Consider the following 13,305-nt stretch of genomic DNA (forward strand, 5'->3'; position numbering starts at 1 on the left):
GTGTGAAAAAGCTTTATGCGGAGGTCATTAATATGTAAAATATGTAGGTGTCTTTTCACACCTGAGAAAGACAAAGACCCTCCCCTAACGGCCCTATTAGGAGCTATCAGGCCCTGTCATTCTGAGCAACCTTGCACAATACTGTAAATGAGGAGATTTAAAAAAGAATGGCTTTTAAATTGTTTGGATTTATTTACAACACAACATAATCCAAAGATACACAACAAATGCCAAAAAAGCACTTATTGAAAACAATGATCCAAAGACAGAGACCTTTGTGCCATTCCTAAAAACATTGTACATACCTTTCATTTCCAAGGTGTTTGATTTTCACTTTACCATGTTCATGTACAGAGACTCATGTGAATGTTGAAGTCCTCAGTGGCATCTGGGCCCTGAAAAAAAAAGTGAACATACTGATAACAAGAGAAAGGCCTGCACGATTTTGGAAATAAATATTAGATTTTTCTGGTTAAAATTGCTTTTTAAAATTCACAGAATACACACACACACACACACAAATGTTTCCAACAATATATAATATAATGAACACCAGGTTTGTTGTGCCTTGTAGGCATAAGCTATGCGCAGTGCTGGATAAAATATTAATAACAATAACCTATAGCAGTATAAATCTTCCAAAAGATTTCAGTAACAACTAAGCTAGAGAAAAATATATTGATTATCATGTTACTTCAAATGTTTCCATTCGTTATGATGATATGAAATGAGATAATAGTAAAAACATGAAGCCGTTTGGTGCGAGTGGGCGTGGCCAAATTAAATCTAATGAGCAAGCGTTTGAGAAGCTGGACGTCTTGTTGTTTTTATACAAATTACTTAAACAGAGAATATTTGTTTTCGTTTTGAATCCGATCATTTAAAAGTACACACTTAAATGTTTATAAAGGTATATGGCTCATAAATGTGTGACAAGTATTCGCTGAGTTTTGTTTCAGTTTATAGACGTGCTCAAGAAAAAAAAGTTCACCGCGACGGAGAGGCAGAACGCACACCCTGTTTATTTTCTTTATTTTACAAAAGCACAATGTTTTGATTTGATTGTAAGTGGACACATACAAAAGTAGAAATATCACAGATTCTTTTTTTATTTTTATTTTTTCTGTATGAACATAAATGACGGAGTAATTTAAGTTTATAGTTCTACAATGTGAAGAAAATCCAGCAAAACACGCCCGCGCGTTTGCCGACCTCAGAGGGTTAAGCTACGCAATACGAACTGACCATTCGAAAGGGAACTACTCGGTTACTATCGTAACCTCAGTTCCCTGAGAGTAGGGAACGAGTATTGCGTAGCCAGACGCACTATAGTAACCTGGCAAGTTGTCGCTTCGGTCATTAAACCTGCTAAAATCATGGCGTTTTTCGGGTACTAATATAGGCTAAGGCCGCGCCCCCTTGGCGGGCTCTGACGTGTAATGGCGTGATGCTGGCTCATTTAAAATAGTAATTAGACGTAATTTATAAATGTATAATTGTAAATTAGCAATGAATGAATACAATTTTTCGCCAGGGAGACTACAATGCACTGGTTGATGCGATACTGTAGTAGACGATTGCATAGTTATAATTTTGTCCATGATATTATTATTATTATTAAGTGTAGAAGTTTATAAAGTCATTACTGCTGTGTTGCTTGGAAACTTCTGAGGTTGAAGCTTTCTTTTTCATTAGTTTTTTTTTTTTCAAATACCTAGGGTTTTGTTTATTTTCTTCTAATAAGGTTGAAAAATCTTCTCTGTATGCAATCGAGCTCTCCTTCCATGAAATGCGAAATACCTCTAGTTTTGTTTTCTTCCAGTTGCGTTCCATCTCTCTGGCTGCTCTCTTAAGGGCCTGAGTGTGCTCGTTGTACCACGGCGTTTACGACTTTTTTCTTTGATCTTCTTTAAGCACAACAGAGCAACTGTGTCTAAAGTGCTGGAAAAGAGATTTGAAGGTGCTGTATGTAGCTTTTCTACCAAAACGAATCCTTTTTTTATTGCCTGTGTGAGAAGGGGTTGTAATCCCACATTAAAATTATCCACTTTGCGGGTTTTGCTATTACCTCTGAAAGCAAGTATTCTTATTTTTATGTGAAGGTCCCGGGTCGGATTTACGGCCAGTGACGTCACCTGCATGTGCGCTCCCGAGCCTCTAGCCTCGTCTAGCCTACTGACTTTGCACTCAACAGCGACGACACTGCAACTTATGACATGGACTTATGACTTATGCAACTTATGACATGTCTGATAACACTAAGAAACGACCTGCGCCCAGCAAAACACAGACTCCAACACAAACTCCACATATTGATAAAAAAAAAAAAAAGTTTTTCTTTAGTGGCAGAAGTGATAGGTCTAACATATTTGTAACACGGAGTCGGCTTTTCAGCCTTGGCTAAATGAAGTTTACACAAGACTAGATAATGATCTGAGATGTCATCGCTCTGCTGCAGAATTTCAACGGCATAATTCACTAATATTAGATCTAGAGTATGATTATGACGATGAGTAGGTCCTGACACGTGTTGTCTAACTCCAAAAGAGTTAAGAATGTCTTTAAATACCAATCCCAATGCATATTTTTCGTTATCTACATGTATATTAAAATCGCCATCAATTAGTACTTTATCTGCAGCCAATACTAACTCTGATAGAAAGTCCGCAAATTCTTTGATAAAGTCTGTATGGTCCCCTGGTGGCCTGTACACAGTAGCCAGCACAAATCTCAAATGTGATTTATCATTTACACTAGATAGTGTTACATTAAGCACCAACACTTCAAAAGAATTATATTTTAAACTAGACTTCTTAGTAATTCTGATAATATTACTGTAAATTACAGCAACATCTCCCCCTTTGCGTTTCAGGCGAGGCTCATGTTTATAACAGTAATTTTGCGGGGTGGACTCATTTAAAGTAATGTAATCGTTTGGTTTTAGCCAGGTTTCTGTCAAACACAGCACATCTAGGTTATTATCTGAAATCATATCATTAACAATGAGTGCTTTTGAAGTAAGCGATCGAATATTCAGCAACCCAAGCTTTAGCATTTGCTCATTTGTATTATATCTGTCTTTTATTTGTTGGACATCAATTACATTTTAACCCTTAGATGGGTTTAGGAGTTTTTTGTATTTCCTAATTCTGGGAACAGACACAGCCTCTATATGATGATATCTAGGTGAAAGAGGTTCTATGTGATGGGATTTATCTGACCTTGGTGACCTTTTTTTTCAGTTCATAATCAATTAGCATTCATCTGCAACTTCTACAATCCAACATAACAATATTAAAGTTTGAGCTTCATTTCACTAAGTTTTCTTTCTACCGCTGTGATTTTCAGGTGCTGAAGATGAACAAGATGATCAGGAGTGTCTGAGGATTGCTCTGATCGGGAAGACAGGAAATGGGAAGAGTGCAACAGGAAACAGTATTCTGGGAAGAGATGAGTTTGTCAGTGAATTAAGACTAGATTCAGTCACCACAGTTTGTGAAAAGAGAGTTGGTGAAGTTGATGGTCGACCAGTAACTGTTGTTGATACTCCAGGTCTCTTTGACACGACACTGACGAATGATCAAGCATTAAAATAAATATTGAAATGTATTTCCGTGTTGTCACCTGGACCTCATGTGTTCATCATTGTGTTGAGTTTGGGAAGATTTACAAGAGAGGAGATGGACAGTAGATCTGATAAAGATGATCTTTAGTCCAAGAGCTGCTCAGTTCAGCAACAAAAGAGTGAGAGAGAACAAATGAAGAAGATGATGGCAGATCTTCAAAGAGAGAAAACAACATGGTATAAAATGTAATTATACAGGATTCAGGAGAAATATAATGCCAGAACTAAAGCAGAGGAAATTTATAAGGAGCAGATTTGGGCTCTCAGGGATAAGCTGGAGGAAGAACATGATGGATAGGAGTTACTGCAAGAACAGAGTGAATTCCTTCAAGATGAACTAGAGAAGAGATCGCTGTTATCTCCTGTGATCAGACTCCCAAATAACTACTACTGCTTCACATTACTGTTCTACTGACCTACCTGCTAATTAGTCCCTGTAAGTTGCTGTAAAGCCTTAAATCTAGCATTTGGTTGATTGACTTACAGTGCATATTAATATTCTGTTTGCTTAGGATTCTGATATTCTCTGTGTATTTTCTCTGATAAAATTCTATTGTGTCTGTGTTTGATTTGCCTTGACTGATTTTTGTCATAATTGTCTTTAATTCTCTTTTTGTCGAAATGTTGCATGAAAAAAAAAAAGTGTGTGTGATGACCTACGCTCATTTGCTGTGTGCCAACAACGGTTAGTTGGCTTGCCAGTTTATCCTTGTGAGGGACCTGGAACATATTAGATCATTTTAGTGTTGACTTCTTACCTGTGGATAACTAAAAGATATTGTGAAAGCAGGCATTTACTTCATTTTCTGTTGGTAATTAAAATGTATCATATAAATTCTTATTAGCTCTGTCCACTTGATTATGGTTATCTGGGAAATGTAGGGAGTGTTTTTTTTATTTTGTACATATATTTTTTCTCCAGTTTCTGGTTAGAGAGGAAGCTCAGGGAAGTTTGTGTTGTTGCTTATTTTCTGTTATTATTTTAGGGCTTACTCTCTCCTGAAGATTTATTCCCATCTTTTGTTAAGCCTTTTTGATATATGAAGGAAATAAATACTTTTACTTTTCCTTAAAGTTGTGTTATGTTTTCACTCTGAGACTGAGGCTGAAGTGTGTTCTGCACATATCTTTACATCTCTACGTTATCATACTTTCTTTTCCTTTGTTACCTCTCCTCCGACCCCTAGACTGGGAGGGGAACGCGTCACGGATCGCTCTGAGACTTTAGTAAGATCCAAGCGCAGCTTCATTGGAAAATCCAGAATCGTAGTCATATGCCAGACAAAGGGTCAAAACACTTGCAAACAATCCACAATAAAAACACAAGAGACAAGGGAGAGCGCTCAGACGTGCAGTGTGACAACTACAAGTCCTTGATGAGAAATGACAGAGAGAACATGGTATAAATAGGCTGAGACAAACAATAATGACAAACAGGTGAAAGCAATAATTCATGATGAGTCCAGGCAAAGGATTATGGGGACTGAAGTTCATGGCTGAGTGGCAAAGGTCAGAGGAGGAGTGCCCTCTAGTGGCCGACCTGGGCACACCAGCTGGTGACTGAGACAGAACACAAGATTAAAGGTGCGCTATGTAAGAATTTTGCAGTAAAATATCCAAAAACCATTAGGCCATTGTTATATTTTGTTTAGTTGATTACTTACAATCACAAACTATTTGTAAACCGTGAAAATTGCGGTTATAACCAAGGATGTGTGAGGCGTCAAATCGCGTTACCCTCGGTTTTCCGCTCGTACTGCCGGTGCCGGCCCGTGGGGTTGTGGGGCCCTAGGCAAGATCATGAAGATTGGCCCCACCGGAGTAAAAAACTCTGAGAGAAAGCACATGAGATGACAATTTCAATATTTAAGTTTATAAATGTGTATTAAGTGTAGCATTCAGCATACATATGAAAAAACATTTACATGAATTTAAACAAGAGTACAAGTGAGCTTGAAAAATTAAACTAAACATATGAAACAAATAATATAAATTGTACATAAAAACTAAATCAAATAAAAAATAAATAAATTCTATAATAAAATATAAGGCTACAGAATTAGATTTTTACTTTGCGTGACTTCTTTGCTGCAAAGTCATCAATCACCTCATCATATGACACAGTCTCGCATGTTTGGTGGTTGACACTCAGAATGTTCCCTTCCACTGATGTCTGCATCTTTGTTTGTCGATAGAGTTTTACTAAGTGTCTCACATTGTGCTCCCAATTCACCTAGTGTCAGACTCTTGAAGTTGAGGAGCACGCTGAACTTGTCTCTCACTTCACTGAAACCGAAAACCTGTCTTTAACAGAAGATTTGACAGCGTCTACAACCGTGTAAAAGAATGTCACTTCTAGCATCTTCAACGCATCCATGAATGGTTCATCATGAGCTTCATAGATAAAGTGTTTCTTTGTGCTCCTCAGCCCTTTCTGCTTCAGTGTGGCTGAACAAAACAAGAACGCTTCTAGCACGTGTATTCACCTGTGTCAGCTGTGTTGCCGATGCCTTGAGAGAAAAGAAAGTGCAAAGTGACTGAAGGATTGCCGTAAAGCAGTATCTCTGGCCGTACGATGTGTATGACGTCATTGACACTTTAAAAGACTTTTTAAAGCAAATAAGTGACTCTAAAAAATCTAACACCCAGCAGTGTGTAATTTCTGTGTGTAGCATGTCTGGAACGGACTCTCGCACATCAAAAGACCACACCACCACTCAACAATGAGATCCAAAGTTTTCTTTTTAATCTGTAACGAATAGAGGTCATCAGTGGACCAATGGAACATCAGCTTCTCTCTTTCTCTCATATAACAGTAATAATCACGGAGAGAAGCAACATTGCGTGTGCTCGTGAGCCTCGCGCACAGGTTGACTGAGGCTATTACAAAACTTAAACAAAAATAAATAAAACATGTAAATAAAATAATAAATCTGATTACCATACATTCATAATCTTCCTTGTGATACATCACATCAATTCTGTTATTAGTACACTACAATAGTGTAAAGTACATTAATTGTATACTAGAGTGTATAATCATATGCATTACTACAAATATTTATATGTTATAACATGCTATGACGAAACAGATATCAATTATAATACTATTTATACAAATAAATCCAAAAGAAAAGCATATAACATGCATTTAACCTGTTAAGCTTCACCAGTGCGTCGGCGCACTGAAGCGTTTTTTATTTATTTAATTCAAAATTACTATCAGATTTAATGTTATACCTTGACAAACTATACATCATTAAAAAGATATAAGACTCAAGTTTCAGTATTTGACCACTATTGTATTCTGAGAAACTCATAGTGACAGTTATGTCTTAATTTGTGTCAGGAGTTATGAAATGAAAAAATGAGTCGATACCTTTAATATGAATTATGCGCGTCAGCCGCTCCCATTCATAATAAACTCCCGTGCTGTCGTCATGACAGCGATACACAAAACAACGTCCCTCAGGGCTTTAGCTCACAAATGTGCAGATTTGGAGAAATATTGATAGATTCTTTTAGATTTACATCATATTTCTATAGACAGGAATAATATTTATTGAATTTATACCCAAATGCGTCAATGTAATCTTTATGAGCGTTTGGTATTCTAATTCACAGTGTTTTCAATTCATACCAATAGCCTGAGGGCGCTATATGCACAGTAATATAGTCCATATATGAAACATGAAGAAGAGCCATGATCATGTGACATTCCAGGAAGCCTCGAACACACACAAAGCTACAGAGTTTGCGCTGTAAAATGCAGATACAGATGTTTTGAAGACAATAAACATGATTGCAATGATATCTGATTTGCCTGTGTTCTTCAAGCCATGCCAGGTATTTTCATAATAATATATTATATTTATAATGTAATGCTAATCTATATAGACTTCATCATTGTGCATAATACTATCAAATAATATATTTTCTGTCTGATTTTTTTATCTGAAGCTAAATTAGATCACAGAAGATTATTTAAAACATTCGGCTTGAGTTATAAAGTACGTTTTGAGCATAAACATGGTTTTAATCTCATATATTGTCGTGTATTGATGGTGTGCTAAGCTAACATGCTAGCTAGCCCTAACTGTTAGTCACATGACATGGTCTTGAAAAACATTTAACTAAATACAGAGTTTTGGGCTTATTATCTTCAGATTTTAAACATAAAATGTTTAGACATGTGGCTTTAGCTGTAGTGCATTTCTAGATTGTTCCAGTGCCAACTTCAATTTTATTTTCATGAGGATGTTTCATAAAAAATAATTTCTAATAACTTTACAAAACTTTGAAGCTATTTATAAAAAATTTTGTCATTACGACAATAATTAATTCTACATTTACAATAAACTGCCAGGTGTCAGCTTTCAAACGAGATCATACTTGTGCTTTTAGTACAAAGGGTTCATGAACTGTATCTGTTTCAGTTTGGGTATGTCATTTCTGGGGATTTTTCAAAAGTGGCGTTGCAGCTTAACAGGTTAACAACATACCATGAGCAGGCCGCACCACGTGCTTCACACGTGAATCAATGAATCTGATTCATTCCCCTCATGATTCTCTTCATACAGTACACATTGACAGTAAACCAGATCTCTATTATTTCACTAAACAGAACTAATTACAAACATACCTGTAACGAATAGAGGTCATCAGTGGACCAATGGAACATCAGCTTCTCTCTTTCTCTCATATAACTAAGCATGAATGCAAAATATGAATCAGTTAGCACTATGATGAATTTCATAAAATCGTTTTGCTACACACCTCATCACTACTAACACACTCAGATCATGAAATGCACTCATATCACACTTATTAAGCGATAGTTATGCTTTTAGACAATAAACATACCAGTAATAATCACGGAGAGAAGCAACATTGCGTGTGCTCGTGAGCCTCGCGCACAGGTTGACTGAGGCTATTACAGATCGCACGAGGGAAAACCCCAGAGGTGTTCCACTGATGACGCTCCCTCCCCAACAAACACCCAAAGAAAAAGTTCTGCTATTTTACTGTTATGTCGTCTTATGAACAACGATCTGAACAAAATTTTGTGATGTTCATTAACTAAATATAAAAGTAGAGAGAATACTTATATATTAACAATATAGACAATAAATTAAAAAAAATATATATATAAAAGAAACACATCAATGAATAATTCACACCAGTTACATTCTCCACCCTGAACTTCACAAATTTTGACTTATACAGGGATCATATACACTGGAGCTATTAGACCAACTGTTTTCCAGAACATGGTGCAACAAAATGTTTCCCACTCACAGGGAAGGTGAGTACAGCAGGTTGATCAGGCCCACTGCAATCACCCGCAAAAGGTGCCTTAAACACCATTCATCTCAAATGAAACTTCATCTTGGATCTGGAACAACAATATTGTAATACAATGCAATGTTCTAATGTTCTAATGTTCTAATACTATAAATTCTCATTTCAATAAAGATCTTACAACCCCCCCAACTGGATTCAGCGTTCTGATTGATTGAGTCATGTTCTCTATCAATCTATTGACAGGTTTCACCATCCTACCCACTCTGGTTCGAACTCTCATTTATCCTTGACCAGGAGGTGGCTCTAAAACTCCAGCAGGTGAAACACAACGGCCATCATGGAAAACCGCCTCAGAAAGTGAACTGCGAGAATCACAACTCAGTCCTTCATCTGGAATGACTACATTGCTGTTCTTTTTGGTACAATCATCTTTTGACGCCAACTGCTCCGGACCCAATGACTCAGGGACTACATCCAATGATGCAGCACTATCAGACCTGCAGGACAACCTCTGCTGAGGATCCTCAGAAATTGTGGTTCTTTCCACCCAACTAGCAACTCGATCAGACACAGAACACATCTCAGATGCAGAAACAACGTCATCCAAGGATGCACTCCTGCTTCCAAGGACAGATTCACCACCATCCCCAGGTGACTCAGGACCTCCCAACTCGAGTGGCAAGAAGTTAGCTTGCAATAGCAAATTACGATGAACGGTTTTCTCCTGGCCCGTTTTGGTGTTACGAATGCGATAAATATGGCACTGGGGATTCAACGCAACTACCCTATAGGGTGTGGACTCCCACCGGTCTGCCAATTTTCTCTTCCCACGTTCACCTTTGTTGGCCAGGAGAACTTGATCGCCCATGTCAATGCTACAGCCCTTCATCTTCCTGTTGTAAAACTCGGTCTGGCGTTGCTGACTTGCATCAATGTTCCTCTGAGCGACTGTCAGAGCCTCTTTCAGGTCATCTCTCAAACTTTTCACATATTTGTCGTAATCAACAACATCACAGTCTCTCTCAACACTACCAAACATCACATCTACGGGTAGCTTCGGGATTCTACCAAACATTAGGTAGAATGGAGCGTAGCCTGTGGACTCGTGCGCCGTACAATTGTACGCAAAAGTCAGTGTCTGAAGCAGCTGTGACCACTTTTCCTTAGACCTTGGCGGCAGTGCTCTGACCATGTTGCCCAAGGTTCTATTGAACCGTTCAACATGGCCATTACCCATGGGGTGATAGGCAGTCGTTCTGGACTTTTTTACCCCGGCAACCTGCAGCAACTCTCGGATCAGTTGGCTCTCAAAATTAGCCCCTTGATCCGAGTGGATCCTGTCAGGAAAGCCGTACACACAGAAATATCGATCCCACAACTGTCGGGCTACCTGCTTTGCTGATTGGTCACGACATGGAAAGGCATGTGCCATATGGGAAAAATGATCAGTAACGACTAACACGTCCACATTACGGCCTTTGGAGCTTTCTGCAGTCCAAAAATCAATACATACTAGCTCCATTGGGCTTGACGTTTTAACGCTCTCTAGTGGGGCTCTGCCTTCAGGTTCGAGTGTTTTACTGACAACACAGCGCTTGCAACACTTAACGTATCTACGAATGTCGCGTTCCAACCCGACCCAGAAGAACCTCTGCCTTGCCAGATGCATAGTTCTACCTTGGCCCTGGTGCCCTGCTTTGTCGTGGACGCCTGTTATCGCTTGTTTTATCAAAGAAGATGGGACAACATACTGTAACCGCTTCTTTCCCGCAAGGTTGTCTTTGCTTGTACGATACAGTACACCATCAAGTACCTTCAACTTGTCCCATTGCTTCAAGACTCTGAGCACTTTATATGTCTCACCAGCACGCTCACGACGTGAGGCTCTCTTGCCTCTATTAAAGTAAAACAGGAGCCTGGACAGACAAGGATCACACTGTTGCCTATCTCGGAGTTCATCTAACGAGAAGACTGGTAACGGGCACTGCCCAGGAGGCAACAAATTCTGGGTGTCTTGTGCGATCCAGGAGACTGCTCTCGACTCAACCCCTGCTTCCCAGTCACTGTGACCCTCTAACACTGCAGACACCTCAGTACTGGAGAGCGGACAACAGCTAGGAGTTACATAAGGAGGACATTCAGCACTCTGGACACCAGCACTAAGCCTGAATGCATCCTGCACGGTGTCTTTCTCAAACTGTTCTGCTTCCTCAAGCAATGCAGTGTAAGGCTCATTCAACAGTCGCTGACTAACCCTGTTGTGGACAAAGGGTTGACGACTTAAAGCATCGGCCACTACGTTCTTACTGCCTGGAATGTACTTGATGCTGAAACGATAAGGCGCCAACTTGGAAACCCATCTCTGCTCACACGCGTCGAGTTTAGGCTTTGTAAGGATGTAAGTTAAAGGATTGTTGTCCGTCCAAACAACAAATTCATGGCCTTTCAGCCAATGGCTGAATTTGTCGCAAACGGACCATTTCAAAGCCAAAAACTCTAAGCGGTGAGCAGGATACTTTGCCTGAGCGCGAGAAAGGGCTTTGCTAGCGAAAGCAATCGGCCGAGCTCTAGTCTCACCCTCTGCGATCTGCGATAACACAGCGCCCACCCCATCCATGGACGCGTCAGTGGACAAAATAAATGGGCGACTAAAATCAGGATGTGTCAGAACCACGGAATTTATCAGAGCGGCTTTTAGCTGCTGGAAGGCCCTACTGTGCTCCTCTTTCCAGTCACCAGAACTCAACTTCTTGAACACAGCAGCACCCTTCTCAGGAGGCTTCTTGCCCCTCGGCGCGGCTGTCAAAGAAAACAGGGGTTTCGCGATGGTAGAGCAATTTTGGATGAACCTCTGGTAATACAACACCATTCCAAGGAAGGATTTAATCTTCCTTTGGGATGGTGTTACCCCATCTTCCATCATCAAATCAGCCTCCGTCACTGCTCCTATAGCGCTAACCTTGTCTGGGTCGGTCGCTACTCCTGAACCGTCAATAATGTGCCCCAAGAATCGCACACACCGCCGGAGGAAATGGCATTTTTTAGGGGCTAACTTTAACCCGTGCTCTCTGAGCCTACTGAACACCATACCGAGTCTCTTGATTGCCTCACCCTCATCTGGCGCGTATACAAGTAGGTCATCCAAATAGCAAAGCAACGTCAAGAAGTTTTGATCGCCAAAGATATTTGTCATCAAGCGCATGAAGCTAGCGGGACTATTGCACAACCCTTGCGGTAAGCGATTAAACTCGTAAAGACCCATCGGTGTCGTGAAGGCCGTAAGATTTTTGTCTTCCTCCGCCATTGCGATATTATAAAAACCGGAAGTGAGATCCATCGCGCTAAAGATCACGTTTCCTCCCAAGGCCGCCAAGCAGTCTGCTTGGTGCGGTAAGGGGTGAGCGTCCTTGATGGTCCGGGCATTAAGCCAGCGGTAATCGACGCAAACACGAAGATCACCGCTTTTCTTCCATACCAGGACCAGTGGAGACGCCCACTCACTACATGACTTCCGGATAATCTCTTGCTCTTCCATCTCAGAGAGCACTTTTCTCAGTTCCTGATACTGAGCTGGAGGAACGCGCCGGTATGGAAGTCTGAACGGGCGGTTATCTGATAGGTGAATCCTATGGACAAACTCTTTGGCTTTACCACAGTCTAGCTTGTGTTTAGAAAATACATCTTGATATCCCTGAATCAACTGCAAAAGCTGCTCTTTCCAGTACGGAGTTACTTCGCAAGACTCGATATCAAGGTCACTAAGACCAAGCTTCCGCATCGCACTGTGAAAATCAAAGGGAGAACTACCCGTATCCACACCAGAGGAGACAGACTGGCTCTGAACACTCACAGTCTCTCCATTACCATACTCGGGTTGCACGTCCAGGTCTTCGACCGCTAAAACAGGAGATACATCGGCTATTTTAGCATTCCGCCTCAAAGTGACCGGCTTACTAGATGGGTTGATCACCTTAACCGGCACCCATCTGTCACCAGGTAATGTGGCTATAACACGCCCGACTAAAACACCTTTCTGGTGAGTTTGTGCCTTAGACGGCTCAACTAACACAGTACTGCCCACAGAAATAGTGGAACTTGCCGGGAGTCTGCCCCACACAAGGTGTTCGTGCTGAGGCAAAAGTGTAACGGCCTGAGTGAGCTTAACAGTACCGACAATGTTTGGGATACTACCACCCTCCCATCTGTTATGCCCAGACAGCATACTCAAAAACCGTTGAATCTCTGGTTCCCCTGTAGAATTTGGCTGATTCATGACACGCCAATAACTTTGAGACCGTTTAAGTTGACTGAGAACATACTTGATCACATTAGTACCAATAATGAACTGGTCTTTTTGCCCTGGTACGACCAAGGTA

General features: G+C 40.3%; 2 protein-coding genes across 2 annotated transcripts in view; both read left to right on the forward strand.

Annotated features, from left to right (window-relative positions):
- The window catches only part of LOC307169547 (uncharacterized protein), a 28,778-nt gene extending 24,082 nt beyond the window's left edge, over positions 1–4,696 (forward strand). The window contains exon 3 of the mRNA XM_079890273.1: positions 3,349–4,696. The gene's annotated coding sequence lies outside the window, so the exon portion shown is untranslated. The remainder of the gene's footprint in view (positions 1–3,348) is intronic.
- LOC307169567 (uncharacterized protein) overlaps positions 1–13,305 on the forward strand; it is a 199,603-nt gene that overhangs the window by 156,471 nt on the left and 29,827 nt on the right. The gene's annotated exons all lie outside the window — the stretch shown is intronic.

This window comes from Squalius cephalus, assembly GCF_949319135.1.
Source record: "Squalius cephalus genome assembly, chromosome: 1".
Taxonomy (NCBI): Eukaryota; Metazoa; Chordata; class Actinopteri; order Cypriniformes; family Leuciscidae; genus Squalius; species Squalius cephalus.